Raw genomic sequence first — 19,596 nt, 5'->3', positions numbered from 1 at the left:
GGGATTTTCCAGGCAAGAGTACTGGAGTGGGGTGCCATTGCCTTCTAGTATGATACTAACCAGTTAAAGAAAAAATCTGTTTGACTCCTTTACACTCACATCTAAGTATGTGGGACAATGGTGCATTCTCACACACACACACACATTTCTAACCAGAAAAGAGAGAGAATGAAGGGAAAAGTCCTCTAATAAGTGAAAGCAGTAAAATCTATGACAAATCAAGTGAGTAAAGGGAAACAATGACCTTTCCTGTTGTGAATAGAGGTATAAAGGTAATCAGTGATCAGTTATCAAAATATTATCTTACTATGTATACAATATGCATGAAATACACTTATGAACTAGGAAACTGACCTATGATTGGCCAGTGGAGAAGCTGGAGAGGAGGCATAGATGACAGTTGATGATAAGTGTGCACATGACAAGAGTAATTTTTTGTTTGGGCATTATTTTATCATTGTAAAGCTTTGCTTAGAATATTTGACTCATGTGTAATCTACGTATTTGTTTCTATTGTGAATATTTAAGCACCTCATATCAATCAGGAGTTTGCTAATGTTAAAAGGTCAACAGAAATGAGAGTCTTGCCCTCATGGGATTTACCACACCTGTGCACAGAAAGTTATATTTGAAAATTTTAAACAACTCTTTGTATCTTGTTTATGTAGCAAAAAGAAACAAAGGTTTCTGAATATTTGTTACTTAATATTTATTATTCATTCTATGCCTAAAGCCAGCAGAAATTACTCTCTCCTAACTAGTCACTATTAGTTACCTGATAGCAATTGATGAGTTTTGATATATTATTCTGGAGAAGCATTCAAAAATCTCCCAAAAGCTTCTCATAAGACTTAAAACTCTGGCAAACTGACAGCTGCATCTTATTCTTGCCAGGTGCTCATTCACTTCCACGTCTTTTATGCCTGGAGCCTCACAGCTTGAACACTATTTTTGCACTTGCTTTTTTCTATTATCTATTTCTAAAGCACTTGTAATTTGTTGAATCCCAGGACAATGAAATGGGTTAATTCTAACTTAAGTAAAACAATTTTATATATCTTTAAAATATACATTACTATGAACATTAGCATAACTTTTTCTCCCTCCTATTTTTGTGTGTATATGAGGAAAGGAAGAGACTTGTGTTTTCACCAGATACTTTACACGTCAGTTAATTTTTATCTATTTATATCCATGATGCCAGTAACAGCCTCATACTGTTTCTTTGAACATTGAATGGCATCCAAAATCTCACTCAAGTTCACTTGGCTAGAGAATTATAGAACAGGAATTGAACTTCAGCTCTGAGTTAGTATGACAGCCTGTGATTCCCCTGTTGTATGATGACTCTGAAACATTTTGAATAAAGCGATTTAAGTGGAAAGATTTACCACGAGACCTAGGCACTAGACACCCATCTGACAAACATGGCTAGAGCAGACAATTCCTGCTCTTGCTGAGTCTCTGCTGGTTGAGATTCCATTTTTTTTCCTGCTGAGATACATCATAAGCATATGGTATTCCCTTCTTCACCAAAACCTAAGCTTGACTGTTATGTTGAAGTGTAATATTTATATAGAAAAGTGTATCTGTCAGACATACACAAATTGATGAATTTTCATAAATTCAATAGGTGTGTGTGTCCTAAGCATCAGATCATGTAACATCCAGATCAAGCAACTAGTCTTCCAAAACCTTCCTCATGCTCTCTACCATCACTTTTCCCACCCTGCCAACACAAGTAAGCATTTTCTGACTTCTTGCAGCTTACCTTATTTTCCCAGCTTTGATAGCTCATGTAGTTGGAATCATATAGTGTCTGGCCCCTTTTGCTTAGCTTTATATTTACAATAATCATCCATTTTGTTATATACTTGTGTAACATTTTTACTCATTGTTGTGTTGTATTCACGTAGATATGCATCTATTTATCTATCTGCTATATACATAATGAACATTTTGATAATCCAACTTTTAGCTATTAAATGACAACCCACTCCAGTATTCTTGCCTGGAAAATTCCATGGACAGAGGAGCCTGGCAGGCTGCAGTCCATAGGTTCACAAAGAGTCTGCCATGACTGAGCATGCACACAGGCTGTAATTAAGTTGTTATAAGCGTTCTAGAACATTTTTTAAAATAAATATATTTTAATATTTTCACTGTGTATATATCAAGGGGTGGAATTGCTATATCACAAAATGTTGTTGTTTAGTCACTAAGTCATGTCCAATTTTCAACCCCATGGACTGTAACCCACCAGGCTCTTCTGTCCATGGGATTTCCTAGGCAAGTATAGTGGAGTGGTTTGACATTCTTTCTCCAGAGGATCTTCCCAACCCAGGTATCAAATTTATGTATCCTGCATTGCAGTAGGATTCTTTACCACTAAGCCACCAGGGAAGCCCATAGCAAAATGAGCATATGTTAAATTTTAGTAGATACTGTACATGACTTTCTTTGGAATTGATCTTTGTTGTATAAAGCCATATTTTCAAACTGTTCCTTCCTGCTTTGGATATAATGCATTTTTCTAACATATTGTCTCTCATTATGCAATTCATTTCCTTCCTTGGCCAAGTTCATAGTTCGAGGCTTTGAGAAAGATTTTGGTTCTTATTTCATTCCACATCATTGAGTATCTTGTTCTATTGCTCTGGCTTTATGTATGCATACAGAATGTTTCCTCTCTCCCAATAATGGAAAAATATGAAAAAGAAAAATATGACTATGAAAAGTGTTTTGTTGAATTACACTTGTTTGGTTTTAAAATAATATCCTTTTATTTCCCAAAATCCTTTGCACCTTTATTCTTTGCTGATTGGCAGTGACTAAGCCTCAGAGGGAGTACCCCTTGCTAGGTTAACTACAAAATTGCATGCTGGGTTGTGTCCCTACAGACTGAGGAAAAACTCTGTAAATATCAGCTACTGGAGTCTTCCTGCAATTGAACTTGAAAAATATGTGCTCAAAAACATGCAGTGAGGGGCAGCTGGTTGGAAGTCACCTTTCAGTATTTAAGGAAAGGCTGTTTCACAGCAGGCAGGTAAAAGCACTGCAGAGTAAATTTTAAACCAGTAAATTGCAACTATACGGTAAACTGTACCTTCCATTTCTTCCAATTTCTACTTCCTTACACTCATATTCCTAAGAAGTAAAAGCAAATACAGTTAGATAGAAATAGCAATTATAAATTAAATAAACTTGGCAATAGTATTTGCAGCTATACTTTATAAAGAGATAGACTAAAGTTGCATATTTAATTAAATTTATTTTTTGGAAATTAATGAAATCTATTCTGTGCCCTCACATAATTTATAATCTAGCTCTGGTAAATCAAAATTCCAGTGTGTGTTTGGCAACAACTGTTCAAATTAAAGATGGGATGAAAATAGATGGTAGAAGGTAAAATAATGTGCTGTAAATGAGATGCTTTTTCTACATAATTTCCAAAATCTATTATATGAAAATGCTAAAATCTGGGTATTTAATAAACATTGCCTTTATTTCAAGAAGCATTGCATGTAAACCTTGGGTTCTGATCCCAAATACTTGCATTCTAAATTCAGTTCTTTAATGGTTTCATCACTCTAATCTCAGTTTCCTCATCTGTAAACTTGGGATACAGTGATCTGCCTAGTAGATTGTTGTAAGTATTAAATAAAATGATGTGAAGAAGTAGTTTAGAATGATTGTCTTACATATGATATTACTAAAACAACTTTCAAAGATACAATGAAAATGATAACTACCAAAGTATGGAGATATGCTAATGGGTCCTTTTTTTTTCCCTAAAGTGGTGGCTGATAGTAAGTTCTATATGTATGTGGTATATTGTTTATAGTAATTGTTTTGATTTTTTCATTATTATTATTTCTGTTATAATTTTTGAAGCACAGAAATTACAGCTGGTAAAAAGAGACTTTTTCTTAGGCTATGGAGAATATCTCCCTCTAGAGGGGTAAGCCAGGGAAATAAAATTCATTGCCTGAAGTTATATAATATTCCTTCTTGCCATAAGAAGGACAGGGGCATATTCTAATTATACCATTGGGACAACTTTGATTAGACTTATATTCCTTTGATTGCCATTGTTGTATAATATACTCATTAATCAAAGTACCCCATAGTTAAATTATAATAATAATGCTGAAAAGTTGAACCAACTTCAATGAACTGAATTTAATACTAGGTATTTTACATTAAGGGTCTACTGAGGTGGTGCTAGTGTTAAAGAATCTGCGTGCCAAAGCAGGAGACATAAGGTTCCATTCCTGGATGGGAAAGACACCCTAGAGAAGTGCATGGCGACCTACTCCAGTATTCTTGTGGAGAATCCCATGAACAGAGGAGTCTGGTGGGCAACAGTCCATAGGGTAGCAAAGACTAGGACATGACTGAAGCCACTTAACACCCATTCTACATTAAATATCCCAATTCTCAACATAAACTTGCAATATTGGCATTATCTTTATTTCTCAGATAAGAATTCTGAGGATCACAAAGATTAAAAAACTTGTCAAACATTTGAGATAAGTCTACATATTTGTTCACTGAGTATTATTCCACTGGATGTACTAGAGTTCCTTTATCCTTCAGTTGACATTTGAGTTGATTCCAGCTTTGGGGCAATTATGAAATGGGGCAATTGTGAAAGTGAAATTGTTAGTCACTCAGTTGTGCCCAACTCTTTGGGACCCCATGGACTGTAGCCAGTCAGGCTCCTCAGTCCATGGAATTCTCCCGACAAGAATACTAGAGTAGGTAGCCATTCTCTTTTCCAGGGGATCTTCCTGACCCAGGAATCAAACCCAGATTTCCTGCATTGCTGGCATTTTCTTTATCATCTAAGCCACCAAAGAAGCCCCAAGAATACTGGAGTAGGTAGCCATTCCCTTCTCCAGGGGATCTTCCCAACCCAGGGGTTGAACGTGAGTCTTCCACATCACAGGCAGATTTTTTACCATCTGAGCCACCAGAGAAGCACCACCACTATATAAATTCAACTACAGTGTTTTGTGTGAACATGAGTTTTCATTTTTATTGGTAATTCATTTTAATAAGTCAAATAAGCCAAACTGAAAAGAGTATGTGTGATTTAATTTAAGTGACATTTTGGAAAAGGGAAAATTACAGAGATCAGTGGAAAGCAGATCACTGGTTGCCAGGGTATGGGAGAGGCATTGACTGCAAAGGGAACAACACAGTATTCTGGGGTAACAGAACTTTCACATATCTTGATTGGATTGTGGTGGTTGTTGAGCCACATTTGGGATTTCTCCAAACTCATAGATCTGACTGATCACCAAAAAGAGTAAATTTTATTGTATATAAATTTAAAAATAAATAAATAAATACCTTGTCAAAAGACATGCCAAAATGAAATGGCAAAGTCAGCAAGCAAACTCAGGAACATCTATATCCATAACCCATGCTTATTCTGCTGCTAATCCAACCCTTCTGTCAATTTTTATTGTCTTATCAGTAATTATTATCAAATGACTTATTATTAGAAGGTTCCTCTATGTCTTACACATTCCAAAAGGGAATATTTTATCTTATATATTATCAGGTAGAATTTGTCCTAATAAAAACACTATATCCCTTCTTGTTGTTGTCCAGTTGCTAAGTCATGTCTGACTCTTTGCAAGCCCATGGACTGCAGCATTCCAGGCTTCCCTGTCCTTCACTATCTCCCAGAGTTTGCTTAAACTCATGTCCATTGAGTCAGTGATGCCATGCAGCCATCTCATTCTCTGTCGTCCGCTTCTCTTCCTACCCTCAATCTTTCCTAGCATCAGGGTCTTTTCTAATGATTTGGCTTTTCGCATCAGGTGGTCAAAGTATTGGATCTTCAGCTTCAGCACCTTCTTGCCTGCTATTGTATAAATCCAATTCAACTGCAGTGCTACTTATTTTTAACAGGGGACTGGATAAGTTAATGCTTTCAATTTGTTATTTTTTTTTTAGAGTCAGAACTTTTTTAACATTTAAAAATATTAATCAAATCTATTCCAGTATTCCCATCTGTTCCCTAAATCAGAGTTGCTTTAAGATAGCAATCATGACTCTAATTCTATAATGCTTTTGCCTTCAAGAATACCAGTTGATGTATGTCCCAGCTCTTCTCATCAATAAATCAGTGACCATGCATGGGCACTTAAAATAATAGTGATGGGGAGTCACGTTAATACTAAAAAAGTTAATGATCCTTTTCATCAAGTGCTGTTTAATCAGGAAATTATTTCCCCCTATAATTGATAACTATTGTTATAATTCTTTAGAGACTTACTGACACTAACAGGTTGAAATTCCTCTGTGATCTTGAACAGCAGTTTAGAAGCCTTAATGATAAAATTAAAACATGGGATCAGAATGTAGCAATATTTTTATCAAAAATTATTTAGCAAATGAACATGCAGATATTGCCAGGCTCACAATGTTTACTTGGATATTTAAAACCACTTAGAAATTCAGTACTTACAAATTATCTATAAATATATTATAAATATATATATATATATATATATATATATATATATTCTCAAAGAACCTGCAATATTAATTGTTGACTGGGAATTTCATTGGGCAAACAAATTATTCAGACAGAGTAATGCCTGTCCTTGTTTGCTTTAGCTCCCCAGGAGGTAAAACAATAAATTCCAAATCTTAAAGTCACCAAATTTATTTATCTCCCATAATAAGTGCTTTTTTCCCTCTTCTGCAGTGAACCCAAATGAACCCTGAAAAAATAAAGTGTATTGCAGATCACTGTTTTCAATGAGAGAAAATCCTTTTCTAACTAGAATTTGAATACTTTGGCCCAAGGATATTGAAACAGTCTTTTTTATCAGTACTTAAGTTTAGATGCCAAAGTAGTTGAGCATAAACATGCTGAAGTTAGGGAAAAAAGGTCAAGATCAGCTATAGAAAATATGAATTGGTAATCAAGTCATTTATTCATTCTTTCTAAAGATATTAATTGAGCACACACTGTATACTGGATTCGAGAAAGGAGTGGCACCCCACTCCAGTATTCTTGCCTGGAGAATCCCATGGTCAGAGGAGCTTGGGAGGCTACAGTCCATGGGGTTGCAAAGAATCAGATGTGGCTCGACTTTCACTTTCACTTTCATATACAGTATCCATTCAAGAGAATCAAGATGCACTGAGACTAGGTGGGATAGAAGTAAAAAAAGACAGAGAACTTCATTATGTTGTCTCCAAATATCTGGGGCTTAAAGATGGCTAATACCCAAGTCAAGAGTAGAACCCAGTGTTCAGGAATTTTCCCCTAGTAACTTGGGCTGCCACAAATGAATTAAATTATTTCATTTCAATAAATAGAAGGTTCCATTAGATTTTAATGTATTTATTTGATAATTTGTTAAGTACTGTGTTCTTGAGGGTATTGAAAATCTAAGCAGGCAATACCAGTCTGGACAAGACCAATGGGCCATTAATGCCAAAGAAAAAGGATTGAAGATTTGAAAGTAATACAGTTTACAAAAGATCTCCAGAAGGGCACGCCCATGCTGTCTGGCAACTTAGGCAGTGCTGCATTATGTGGCAAAAAGTGATAAGGTTCTTAAAAGAGACAATCCTAAATTTGAATCCAAGCTATGAGATTTGATAAATTTGTGACTTGGAACAAATTACTTAATGCACATACTCCAGTTTCTTCACCTGTAAAATGGGGTTCATACTGTAGTTCAGTTCAGTTCAGTCACTCAGTCGTGTCCGACTCTTTGCCACCCCATGAACTGCAGCACACCAGGCCTCCCTGTCCATCACCAACTCCTGGAGTCCACCCAAACTCATGTGCATGGAGTCGGTGATGCCATCCAGCCATCTCATCCTCTATCGTCCCCTTTTTCTCCTGCCCCCAATCCCTCCCAGCATCAAGGGTCTTTTCCACTGAGTCAACGCTTCACATGAGGTGGCCAAAGTACTGGAGTTTCAGCTTCAGCATCAGTCCTTCCAATGAACACCCAGGACTGATCTCCTTTAGGATGGGCTGGTTGGATCTCCTTGCAGTCCAAGGGACTCTCAAGAGTCTTCTGCAACACCACAGTTCAAAACCATCAATTCTTCGGCGCTCAGCTTTCTTCACAGTCCAACTCTCACATCCATACATGACCACACGAAAAACCATAGCCTTGACTAGACGGACCTTTGTTGGTAAAGTAATGTCTCTGCTTTTCAATATGCTATCTAGGTTGGTCATAACTTTCCTTCCAAGGAGTAAGCGTCTTTTAATTTCATGGCTGCAATCACCATTTGCAGTGATTTTGGAGCCCCAAAAAATAAAGTCTGACACTGTTTCCCCATCTATTTTCCATGAAGTGATGGGACCAGATGCCATGATCTTCATTTTCTGAATGTTGAGCTTTAAGCCAACTTTTTCACTCTCCAGTTTCACTTTCATCAAGAGGCTTTTTAGTTCCTCTTCACTTTCTGTCATAAGGGTGGTGTCATCTCTGTATCTGAGGTTATTGATATTTCTCCCAGCAATCTTGATTCCAGCTTGTGCTTCTTCCAGCCCAGTGTTTCTCATGATGTACTCTGCATATAAGTTAAATAAGCAGGGTGACAACATACAGCCTTGACATACTCATTTTCCTATTTGGAACCAGTCTGTTGTTCCATGTCGTTTGAACTGTTGCTTCCTGACCTGCATACAGATTTCTCAAGAGGCAGGTCAGGTGGTCTGGTATTCCCATCTCTTTCAGAATTTTCTTTGACTATGTGGATCATACTGTAAGAGGTCAGTAAATGTTAGCTATTTAAAATATTAACTGCCACTAGAAGCACCTTAGGGCTTCCCTGGTTTCTCAGTGCTAAAAGAATCAGCCTGCTAATGCAGGAGATGTAGGTTCAATCCTTGGGTTGGGAAGATGCCCTGGAGAAGGAATTGGCAACCTACTCCAGTATCCTCTCCTGGGAAATCCCATGGACAGAGGAGCCTGGCGTGCCCCAGTAGTCCATGGGGTCACAGAGAGTCGGACATAATTGAGCACACATACATGCAGAAGCACCTTATCTGCAATTTACACGTCTGTCTTCAAGGCAGATCATATTATTAGTTTTTAAATGTTCTATTATTATTTTTTAGCTTATTGACCATGTTACTTTTTCTACCTTCTACGTTGTTTTCATTGTTCTTCAAACTGCAGATTAGTGATTAATGGCATTCTCAAGATGATATAGTTGTAAAGTGATGGAGGCAGGATTAGAACTTTGGCTGAATGGAGCTACAACCTGTACTGTGTAGGCCAATATACTGCCCTGCAGAGCAGAAGAGATTAAATGAGGTAGTAGATATAACTACCTAGTAACACTCCTGGCCTATAATGGACATGCATCAATTGTATGATATTTAACAATGAAAGGACTTCCTTGGCAGTCCAGTGGTTAAGACTTTGCCTTCCAATGCAGGAGGTGTGGGTTCAATCCCTGGTCAGGAAGCTAAGATCCCACATGCCACTTGGCCAAAAAACCAAAGCATGTAACAGAAACAATAAAGTAACAAATTCAATAATGACTTTTAAAATGGTCCACATTGAAACAAAATCTTAAGAAAAAACAGTGAAAGTATTCTTTGTGTGAGATGGATGAAAAAGTTTAAAAAAAAAAAAAAGTTTTATAAAGAATCATTATCATGTAAAAGTGGCCCGAATGTTCAGGGAGACTGTGGAGTCCTCTTTTCATCCATGTCAGTTGTTCTCAGCTGGAAACAATCTTGCCTTCTCTTCCAGGGGACACTTGGCAATGTCCAGAGAAACTTTTGATTGTCCTGACCAATGGGATGCTTTTAACCTGTACTGAGCAGAGACCCGGGACATTGCAAGCTGTCCTACAATGCACATAGTAGGCATCAACCCTCATGGCAAAAAGTTATGCAGCCTGAAATAGCAAGTGTCATTGCCAAGTCACTCGGGGCTGTCATCTTACAATTTTAATTTGTCATGCTAAGTCAGACATAGGTCCTGCTTAAAGAAAAGTCTCAAATTTTTATGTTTACCAGAATCGTCTCACATTTTTAACCACACAGAAGTCCATCAGGGTTTCTGATTTTAAAGGCTTGAGTTCATCCTAGAAATCTACATTGTCCAACCACTTCCACCTTCAGGTCATTGTGGTGTAGGTGGTTTCGTAGGTGCCACTGTAGACAGAAAACCTCCAGTTATAACTCGGCTCTATCTAATACTATGGGCTATGGAGTGCAAAGGTTTGAGAAGTCAGTGTAATAATAGCTCTGGCTATGAACACTTACCCTGCTTATGTTTTGTCACTCCTCTTATTCTCAGCCAGCTTCCCTATTAGACTCACATCCTGCAGTTGAGGAGCAGAGACACATTATAAGCAAGAAAGTGTGAGCTACAGTCTGGCAAGGAGGTGCTAATAACTCTGCTGAAGCTCAGAGTTACTCCCTTTTCCCTCTGCTCAATGGAGAGGGGCAGGAGTGGAAACAGGTGTTAAAAGAATTCAGTGTGAAGCCAAAGTCTGTAGCAAAGCCAAGACAATATGTGCTTGGGAAAGAGGGACAGCAACTGACACGGTGAAGAGGAGATGGAGTTAGAATGACTGAGTTTGAGAGTTTTCAAGTGGCAAGTTCAGAGAAGGATTCCAATTCTGTACATTGAGTAACTTTGAGCAGGTTACTTAAACTCTCAGAGGCAGTAGTCCTCAATGCTGGATGTAAGTTAGGATCCCCTGGGAAGTTTTAAAATAAATACCAATATTTGGGCCCCACTCTAGACCAATTAAACCACAGTCTCTGGGGATGGGTGTACAGTATCAATATACTTTTCAGGGTCCCAGGTAATTCTAATGTGCACACAGGGCTGAGAACCACTGCTCTAAATGTTATTTTTGTTCTTATGAAGACACAGATAAACAATTAGGCAATGCTGTAAAAATTTAAGAGATTTGGGGCTTAGTAAGGACACTAAATATTGGTTGTTGTGCTATTATTATGATTGCCATTATTGATGCTGCTACTGCTGTTATTGCTGAGGAAGGCTTTCTTATCTCTCCTTGCTATTCTTTGGAATTCTGCATTCAGATGCTTATATCTTTCCTTTTCTCCTTTGCTTTTTGCTTCTCTTCTTTTCACAGCTATTTGTAAGGCCTCCCCAGACAGCCATTTTGCTTTTCTGCATTTCTTTTCCATAGGGATGGCCTTGATCCCTGTCTCCTGTACAATGTCATGAACCTCTGACTATAGCTCATCAGGTACTCTGTCTATCAGATCAGGTCCCTTAAATCTATTTCTCACTTCCACTGTATAATCATAAGGGATTTGATTTAAGTCATACCTGAATGTTCTAGTGGTTTTCCCTACTTTCTTCAATTTAAGTCTGAATTTGGCAATAATGAGTTCATGATCTGAGCCACAATCAGCTCCCAGTCTTGTTTTTGCTGACTGTACAGAGCTTCTCCATCTTTGGCTGTGAAGAATATAAATAATCTGATTTCCAAAGAATAGCAAGCAGAGATAAGAAAGCCTCCTCAGTGATCAATGCAAAGAAATAGAGGGAAAAAGCAGAATGGGAAAGACTAGAGATCTTTTCAAGAAAATTAGAGATACCAAGGGAACGTTTCATGCAAAGATGGGCTCGATAAAGGACAGAAATGGTATGGACCTAACAGAAGCAGAAGATATTAAGAAGAGGTGGCAAGAATACACAGAAGAATTGTACAAAAAAGATCTTCATGACCGAGATAATCATGATGGTGTAATCAATCACCTAGAGCCAGACATCCTGGAATGTGAAGTCAAGTGGGCCTTAGAAGCATCACTATGAACAAAGCTAGTGGAGGTGATAGAATTCCAGTTGAGCTATTTCAAATCCTGAAAAATGATGCTGTGAAAGTGCTGCACTCAATATTCCAGTAAATTTGGAAGACTCAGCAGTGGCCACAGGACTGGAAAAGGTCAGTTTTCATTTCAATCCCAAAGAAAGGCAATGCCAAACAATGCTCAAACTACCACATAATTGCATTCATCTCACATGCTAGTAAAGTAATGCTCAAAATTCTCCAAGCCAGGCTTCAGCAATACATGAACTGTGAACTTCCAGATGTTCAAGCTGGTTTTAGAAAATGCAGAGGAACCAGAGATCAAATTGCCAACATCTGCTGGATCATTGAAAAAGCAAGAGAGTTACAGAAAAACATCTATTTCTGCTTTATTGACTATGCCAAAGCCTGTAACTGTGTGGATCACAAGAAACTGGAAAATTCTGAAAGAGAATGGAATTCCAGACCACCTGACCTGCCTTTTGAAAAACCTATATTCAGGTCAGGAAGTAACAGTTAGAACTGGACATGGAACAACAGACTGGTTCCAAATAGGAAAAGGAGTACGTCAAGGCTGTATATTGTCACTCTGCTTATTTAACTTATATGCAGAGTATATCATGGGAAACGCTGGACTGGAAGAAGCACAAGCTGGAATCAAGATTGCTGGGAGAAATATCAATAATCTCAGATATGCAGATGACACCACCCTTATGGCAGAAAGTGAAGAGGAACTAAAGAGCCTCTTGATGAAGGTGAAAGTGGAGAGTGAAAAAGTTGGCTTAAAGCTCAACATTCAGAAAACAAAGATCATGGCATCTGGTCCCATCACTTCATGGGAAATAGATGGGGAAACAGTGGAAACAGTGTCAGACTTTATTTTTTGGGGCTCCAAAATTCTGAAGGAGATCAGCTCTGGGATTTCTTTGGAGGGAATGATGCTGAAGCTGAAACTCCAGTACTTTGGCCACCTCATGCGAAGAGTTGACTCATTGGGAAAGATTCTGATGCTGGGAGGGATTGGGGGCAAGAGGAGAAGGGGATGACAGAGGATGAGATGGCTGGATGGCATCACTCACTAGATGGACGTGAGTCTGAGTGAACTCCGGGAGTTGGTGATGGACATGGAGGCCTGGCATGCTGCGATTCATGGGGTTGTGAAGAGTTGGACACGACTGAGTGACTGAACTGAACTGAACTGAGATAGCATATTGAAATGCAGCCACATTACTTTGCCAACAAACATCCGTCTAGTTAAGGGTATGGTTTTTCCAGTGGTCATGTATGGATGTGAGAGTTGGACTGTGAAGAAAGCTGATTGCTGAAGAATTGATGCTTTTGAACTGTGGTGTTGGAGAAGACTCTTGAGAGTCCCTTGGACTGCAAGGATTTCTAGTCAGTCCATCCTAAAGGAGACCAGTCCTGGGTGTTCATTGGAAGGACTGATGCTGAGGCTGAAACTCCAATACTTTGTCCACCTCATGCTGGGTGAAGTGACTCATTGGAAAAGGCTCTGATGCTGGGAGGGATTGGGGGCAAGAGGAGAAGGGGATGACAGAGGATGAGATGGCTGGATGGCATCACCAGTTCGATGGACATGAGTTTGAGTGAACTCCGGGAGTTGGTGATGGACAGGGAAGCCTGGTGTGCTGCAATTCATGGGGTCACAAAGAGTTGTACACGACTGAGCGACTGAACTGACTGACTGACTGCTTGTTGTTATTAATGTCATTGTTACCCTAGTGCTGTTTCATGCCTTAACATATTAAATATCTTCTTCATATCTGTTTCCTCATGTAAAATGGGAATAGTAAGACTTACAACCTAAAGTTGCTATAAAAAATAACGGGATACATTATAAGGGTTTTTTTTTTAATATATACCATACTCATATTAGTTTTTTTTCCTAGAAAACTCTGCACTGCTGCATTATTTGCATTAAAAGGGAATTTGAAAGTCTGCCCAATAAAGATGATATTCTAGGGTGCCAACTGCCCAATGACACTTTCTTTGAAGTAGTAGCAAGTATTTTAAAAAGTGAGCTGTTATTATTATTACTGTTATTATTGTTACAAGGAACTGTATGTATTTTCCTTGCTTAAACTTCCAAATAATCCTGTGAGATGTCATGTTTCCATTTCATAGGTGGAGATAAATGCTCATACAGTAAGTAGTAGCAGAATTTAAACATGGTGGCTTCAGGACTTCCCTGGTGGTCCAGCAGTTAAGACTGCATTTCCACTGCAGTGTGTACAGGTTCTATCCCTGGTCAGGGAACTAAGATCCCACATGCCATGCATGGCCCCAAAACAAAATAAATAAAAAATGAGACCTTCATGCTGAATTGTTACCATCACCAGGATCTTGGTACTAAGGAGAATAGTGACCCATAAAATAGAGTTAGGCAGGCAGCTACATGCAGTATCATCTTCTTTAAATGGCTTGGTTTGGGGACAAGCAAGCTCACCCACCCTTCTGGGATGGAGTTCTGGGAGTCTGAGTGAAGCGTCCCTTCTTGGCAGCTGTGGTGCGCATGGACATCAGGAAATGGCTGGGAACAATGCACTGAGGCATCAGAAAGCACAGGATCTAAACGAAAGCAAGTCGCCTGGAGAAGAAATTCCCAAGGCTACCTGCAGGTACACTTGGCAACCTTAAGTTGCTGACAGGGCTACAAATGCCAAATTGGACTAATGAAATAGAGAAGAAAGACGATAAAAAAAGAAAGAAAATGTAGTCAGCTTTATTTTTCTCAAGCATGACATCTCTGCTTTTTGTATGTCATAGTCTCTGGCGTGGAGCCTGGTTAAGAGATGACATCAAGAGCCTCTGGTTAAGAGAAATTTTGAGTCTTCTCTAAGAACTTTCAGCCCGCCTGTGCTCCGGAAACCCAATATGACCTCTTTTCACTCTGACAGGTAACGTTCCAGCTCTTTCAGTCTTATCCTTCATTTAACTATAAAATTATGACATCTGGGCAATATGCTGTGTTTCATATTCATTGCTTCCCTGGTGGCTCAGATGGTAAAGAATCTGCCTCTCAATGCAGGAGACCTGGTTTTGATCCCTGGGTCAGGAAGTTCCCCTGGAGAAGGGAATGGCAACTACTCCAGTATTCTTGCCTGCAGAATCCCATGGACAAGGAGCCTGGTGGGCTACAGTCCATGGGGTCGCCAAGAGTTGGGCACGATTGAGTAACTAACACTTTCAACACATTATTAACTTTATTTTAACTTGATTGGGATGGGAGTGGGCATCCCTACAGCTCTTTTTAAAAGGAAATTGCAGCCTTGGTGTCAAATATTCAGAATATGGTCACTCAGATCCAAGGGATTTAAGAAAAATTGAGAATAGATAGCAGACTTCTAACACTGTAATATTTTTGATGTCTGGAATATTACTATCATATATATAATACCTCTTTAATCAAAAAGTGCTTTGAGCCTTGAAATTACTCTTGGAGGAAGGACAAGATCATAATCCCCATTTTGCAGATGAAGAAAATTGAGGTTCCAAGAGGATAAGTGACCTGTTAGAGGCTGCTGAGAGGCTTCATTACAAAAAAGATACAGTGAAAACAAGTTTTATTTATTTGATGTCTGGGACTTTGCCATGAAATCATATCGGAAATGGTATAGAAATGGTTTCTTGATTATATGGCAAATTTTTGTGTATTATCTGATTAAATGCTAAGTACTGATAGCCAATTTTATTTCTATCTAGCAGGAAGGTTAAAGAGGTTGCCTAGTTGTATGTACATCAATTATTCATCTATTCTTGCTTTTCTTCACAAAGAAGGGTGGCACATTAGTCAAGATAAATAGCAGCATGGTACCCAGAAATGGGAAAGAGATACTTAGATATGATTGCCTCTATTTTAGAATTTTTGTTTCTATGTTTTACCTGCCCTTCATAGGTCCATAGATGCTTGCATTTTTAATCTTCTATCTTTTGAAAGTGTTAGGATGTAATAACCATTTCTAAACTGCCATAAGCAGTCTTTTAAAAATATATATCAAATCTGATTCTTTCCTCTCTGACACTAGACTCAAGAAACATTTATATGCTTAATGGTGGTGATTTCCAAGGATGATAAATGGGCCCATCTGTCCATACCAATTGTTTCATAAAATTAAAGTGGAGAGTAGGAAAAATATAGGAACACAAGAGGCAAGTGTTTTTACTCTTCCAACTTCACAGACATTTTCAAGAGGGGTCTTTAATAGAACAAAATTTGACCCCTACTAGGTATATGATGGGAGAAGGCAATGGCACCCCACTCCAGTACTCTTGCCTGGAAAATCCCATGGATGGAGGAGCCTGGAAGGCTGCAGTCCATGGGGTCGCTGAGGGTAAGACACGACTGAGCGACTTCACTTTCACTTTTCACTTTCATGCATTGGAGAAGGAAATAGCAACCCACTCCAGTGTTCTTGCCTGGAGAATCCCAGGGACAGGGGAGCCTTGTGGGCTGCTGTCTATGGGGTTGCACAGAGTTGGACACGACTGAAGTGACTTAGCAGTAGCAGCAGCAGGTATATGATAAATGTTACATCCTTTGAGTATTACAGCTCCATTTCCAAAATCTCAGAGAATTATTGAAATACTTTAGATCTTTTCTCTCTCCTCACCTTCATAACACATTCTCAAGGTTGCTGGTCTGATTATCCTCAATTTACAGAGGGGTTCATACTTGGAATCTAGAGTAGTTGCTGAACACCACCACCTCGAAAGTAAATGGACTTTGATCTCATCAGCTAGTAATAGCTATGTGCTTCATGTTGTTAGTATTTTCCACACACTTTATTTTCCTTTACAAGCTAGTTTAAAATTTTTATTTCTCTAACACAGCTTTCTGAGGATATGTGTCTTAAGTGTGCTGGGACATCATACCCTGTTTCAAAGATGTTTTGAAAGGACAGGCACATTTGAAGACGAGTCATTACAGCCATTTATTTGTCTGTCCACCATAACATAGTCACTGAATGTTCCTTACATGCCAATCACCGTGTTGAGGTGTAGCAAAAGCTGAGGTTTCAGAACCCCTGTTTTAGCAATAATCTGTGTGTAAAACATGGTAATTCCAGGAAACCATTTATTTATTCAACCCACAAAATTTTGATGAGTGTTTCATAGGTGAAAGTTATGGGACTAGGCTCACTGATTGCATAGGGTAGTCAGACATGTTTTCCTCCCCCCGACCCTGAGGAGCTAGAAATATAATTTGTAGTGTGGTGAGAAAGGGTTTCAAATGTTCTTTACTGAAATATCATATTGCACTATTATTTTGGAGTTCCTGGACCTAATCCCAATGTGTGTGTGTGTGTGAGTGGGGGTTTCCCCACATAACAAGTAGTTCTTGATTACCACCATGACATCTGAGAATTCAACTCAATCTGACATTATCTTCCCAGAGATAACTGGTTCAGTCCTACAAGACAGCAGCCTCACATTTCAGATCTGGCTATAAATACCCACAACTTCCTCTTCAGGTTCAATTAATTTGCTAGATTGGTTCATAGAACTTAGAGAAACATTTTACTTACTAGACTACTAGTTTCTAAGAAAAGAATATAAGCTAGGAACAGCTAGATGGAAGTGATGCATAAGGCAAGGTTTGGGGAAAGGCTGTAGGGCTTCCATGCCCTCTCCAGGTGAACCACTCTCCCCACACCTGCAAGTGTTCACAAATGAAGAAGCTGTCTGAACCCTATCCTTCTGATTTTTATGGAGGTTTCATAATATAGGCATAGCTTTTTAAAATTAATTTCTATTGGAGTATAGTTGCTTCTCAATGTTGTGTTAGTTTCCACTCTATAGCAAAATGAATCACCATACATATACATATCAGTTCAATTCAGTTGCTCAGTCATGTCTGACTGTTTGTGACCCCATGGACTGCTCCATGCCAGGCTTCCCTGTCCATCACCAACTCCCAGAGCTTGCTCAAACTCATGGCCATAGAGTCAGTGATACCATCCAACCATCTCATCCTCTGTCTTCCCCTTTGCTCCTGCCTTCAATCTTTCCCTGCATCAAGGGCTTTTCCAATGAGTCAGTTCTTCACATCAGGTGGCCAAAGTATTGGACTTTCAGCTTCAGCAACAGTCCTTCCAATGAATATTCAGGACTGATTTCCTATGGATTGAGTAGTTTGATCTCCTTGCAGTCCAAGGAACTCTCAAGAGCCTTCTCCAGTACCACAGTTCAAAAGCATCAGTTCTTCAGTGCTCAGCTTTCTTTATAATCCAACTCTCACATCCATACATGACTACTGGAAAAACCATAGCTTTGACTAGATGGAGCTTTGGCAGCAATGTAATGTCTCTGTTTTTTAATATGCTGTCTAGGTTTGTCATGACTTTTCTTTCAAGAAGCAAACGTCTTTTAAAGTCATGGCTGAAGTCACCATCTGAAGTGATTTTGGAGCCCCAGAGAATAAAGTCTGACACTGTTTCCACTGTTTCCCCATCTATTTCCCATGAAGTGATGGGACCAGATGCCATGATCTTCGTTTTCTGAATATTGAGCTTTAAGCCAACTTTTTTACTCTCCTCTTTCACTGTCATCAAGAGACTCTTTAGTTCCTCTTCTTTTTCTGCCATAAGGGTGGTGTCATCTGTATATCTGAGGTTATTGATATTTCTCATGGCAATCTTGATTCCAGCTTGTGCTTCATCCAGCCTAGCATATCTCATGATATACTCTGCATATAAGTTAAATAAGCAGGGTGACAATATACAGCCTTGACGTACTCCTTTCCCAATTTGGAACCAGTCTGTTGTTCCATGTCCAGTTCTAACTGATGCTTCTTGACCTGCATTCAGATTTCTCAGGAGGCAGGTCAGTTCAGTTCAGTTCAGTTGCTCAGTCGTGTCCGACTCTTTGCGACCCCATGAATCGCAGCACGCCAGGCCTCCCTGTCCATCACCAACTCCCAGAGTTCACTCAGACTCACATCCATCGAGTCAGTGATGCCATCCAGCCATATCATCCTCTGTCATCCCCTTCTCCTCCTGCCCCCAATCCCTCAAAGCATCAGAGTCTTTTCCAATGAGGCAACTCTTCGCATGAGGTGGCCAAAGTACTGGAGTTTCAGCTTCAGCATTATTCCCTCCAAAGAAATCCCAGGGCTGATCTCCTTCAGGATGGATTGGTTGGATCTCCTTGCAATCCAAGGAACTCTCAAAAGTCTTCTCCAACACCACAGTTCAAAAGCATCGATTCTTCGGCACTCAGCCTTCTTCACAGTCCAACTCTCATATCCATACATGACCACAGGCAAAACCATAGCCTTGACTAGATGGACCTTTGTAGGCAAAGTAATGTCTCTGCTTTTGAATATGCTATCTAGGTTGGTCAGAACTTTCCTTCCAAGGAGTAAGCGTCTTTTAATTTCATGGCTGCAGTCACCATCTGCAGTTATTTTGGAGCCCAGAAAAATAAAGCCTGACACTGTTTCCACTGTTTCCCCATCTATTTCCCATGAAGTGATGGGACAGGATGCCATGGTCTTCGTTTTCTGAATATTGAGCTTAAAGCCAACTTTTTTCACTTTCATCAAGAGGCTTTTTAGTTCCTCTTCACTTTCTGCCATAAGGGTGGTGTCATCTGCATATCTGAGGTTATTGATATTTCTCCTGGCAATCTTGATTCCAGCTTGTTTCTTCCAGTCCAGTGTTTCTCATGATGTACTCTGCATATAAGTTAAATAAGCAGGGTGATAAAATACAGCCTTGACGTACTCCTTTTCCTATGTGGAACCAGTCTGTCGTTCCATGTCCAGTTCTA

This window comes from Bubalus bubalis, chromosome 18 (assembly GCF_019923935.1).
Source record: "Bubalus bubalis isolate 160015118507 breed Murrah chromosome 18, NDDB_SH_1, whole genome shotgun sequence".
NCBI lineage: Eukaryota > Metazoa > Chordata > Mammalia > Artiodactyla > Bovidae > Bubalus > Bubalus bubalis.
The sequence above is the reverse complement of the archived record's forward strand: the minus strand, read 5'-3'. Positions refer to the sequence as shown.